The sequence below is a fragment of the Penaeus monodon genome, chromosome 1 (genome assembly GCF_015228065.2).
Source record: "Penaeus monodon isolate SGIC_2016 chromosome 1, NSTDA_Pmon_1, whole genome shotgun sequence".
Classification (NCBI taxonomy): Eukaryota; Metazoa; Arthropoda; class Malacostraca; order Decapoda; family Penaeidae; genus Penaeus; species Penaeus monodon.
The window spans coordinates 7930754-7933253 of record NC_051386.1 but is presented as its reverse complement, the minus strand read 5'-3'; the positions used below and the strand labels follow the sequence as shown (position 1 = coordinate 7933253).

The 2500-nt window shown below is 42.0% G+C and overlaps 1 pseudogene; it reads right to left on the bottom strand.

The window, feature by feature from the left end:
- Nucleotides 1-2500, bottom strand: part of LOC119586413 — a 53422-nt pseudogene that overhangs the window by 2718 nt on the left and 48204 nt on the right.

Below are 2500 nucleotides of genomic sequence, written 5' to 3'. Positions count from 1 at the left end.
GCGGGGGAGGGGGGAGGGTGGGAGGGAAGGAGGGAAGTGAGGAAGAATGAGTTGGGCCGTCGTTAGAGAATCTGTGAGGGATAAGGGCCTGTGAGAGAAAGATGGTCAGTAGATAATGTTTTCAAATACACGTTAAAAATATCTATCTGTCTACTACCTACCTACCTACCTACCTACCTACCTACCTACCTACCCACCTACCTACCTACCTACCCACCTACCTACCTACCTACCTACCTCTCCTATCTATATCAGCCTCTCCTCTCTCTCAGCCATCTCCCCGCCATCTGTCTCACTCCCCTTCCTCAATACACGAAATGACATCCATCATCTCCCGTGGGATTCGCAAGGAAAACTCAGCGCGACCTAACTTCATAACGAGGCCAAAGCGGAAAGCTGTTAGGAGAAGGACGTCCAAGGGCGGAAAGGCAGAGAGGGGGAAAAAATTAGCCAGGATGAAAGTTAGCGGAAGTTTTCGATGCTCGGAGAGGGGACTTAGTGTGAGGGAACCTACAGGGAGGGGGAGGGAGGTATTCATTAGGTATTCAGCATGTGCTCTAAAAGTGAGAATAGATTCGGTTTATTCATAAGGATGAACCACTTCCTACTGTGCAAGAAATGAGATACAATAACAGTTAAGATAGTTATATTACGTTAATACCAATTATGAATCCTGATATATAATCTACAGAGGAGGTGGGGAGGGGGGGGTATTCACTAGGTAGTCAGTGCTTGCTAAATTTGAGAATAAGTTCAGCTTAGTGTAGGAAACGTCAAAAGATACACATAGATATAATCACACTACCATTAATATCGATCAGTGATGCTAGTATTTTAATTCCAGCTTAGCAAACAGTGAGCTAAAGTATTACTACACTAAAAGGAGACAGCCTGAGTAGAGCAAGCTTTACCCAACACGTACGTGGACACAAACACAAGCGTTGTTGGCCTCCCCTGTCAACTTGTGTGCTCAAGGTTGGCAGGGGTTGCCCGCATTGACCTGCCTTACCTGTGACGTTGGCAGGCAGCACGACGGTGGCATCGTGGACCAGGAACTGTGGGCCCGTAGTGATCAGCTGTTGGAAAAGGTCGGTGTGAATGCGGGAAAGTGAAGTACAAAGGGAGTCTTGTGAAAGGTGTGGAGGTCATAAAGAGGGATAAAGTTGTTAGAGGGTTAAAGAGGATGGTAATCCGCTTAGTCAGGTATAGAGATGGCGTGTCTTTGATGATCACTAATCAGTTATTTGTTGGCCATAACCCAATTGATCACTAAAGATCGCTACATGATAATTACTTCGAGATAATTGAATATATTATCCAATTAATTACCGTCTTTACAAGGAAATGGTTCTCAGATATAATGCGAAGAATACGACAGTAATAATTTATATACGAAAATATCTTAAGCTACTAAAGGTACAATAGATGATGCGGATATGTGGCTCTTTGATGTAATTGTCACTAGATTTTTGTTTTCCCGGAGGTATACGTTGCTACCCTTTTGTCCTTAATGAAGCTACCAGATATACCACGCTTACACCACACACACACACAGACATAGACATACACATACACATACACATACACATACACATACACATACACATACACATACACATACACATACACATACACATACACATGCAAAACACCACACACACAAAAAAAAAAAAAAAAAAGAAAAAAGAGCACACACACACACAAACACACACGTACGCACACGTCTTTTATAGCGTTGTCATTTAGAAACTGCAGTATCTTATTCTACAGCGTTCATTGTGACAGGTGCAAAAAAAGGTTTGAAAGAGAACGAATATCTTCGCAGAGCAAGAGGTGAATATGACCTGCTTCGACTACGTCTTCACCAAAAATACATTTATACATTTCTTGCGCCGCGAAGATAGTCATTCTCATTCAAACTCCTTTTTTATATCTACATTTCATTCCACACTAACGATGTGGTGAGAGTACCAATGCCTAGTTGCTTAATATAATCATATTTTTCCTTGCCGGACGAAATTTTTATAAAGAGGGAAACACGTCCCTTCCTTACCGTAGTGCTGGCAGGTGTCTCCCTCCCAGCAAGGGTCGCAGGCACAGGCGCCCTCTCGCCAGTAGCCGTTGACGCAACTGCAAGGAAGGAAGAAATAGGTTTCAGTTTAGGAAAAGAGAGTCGAGTGATTTACCTTTTTTTTTTTTTTTGCTTAATACATATAGATGACTTGAATAGTAAAGCCGTTTTTGCTTAGGTAGGTTAGGTTTTCATAGTAAAGTCATTTTTGCTTAGAGAGGTGAGGATGGTTTGAATAATAAGTCGTTTTTTTGGTTATACTTGTTTTCTGTTGTTGTTTTTATGTTGTTGTTTTTTATCGCTAGTAATCGCTAGTTTAAATACGATTCAGCGGGAATCAACAATATTATTTGCTCAGTTAAACTGGCATGACGGCTATCATGCGGAGGCAAAAGGAGATTAATCTCTGCCCTGAATCTGGTTCCACAG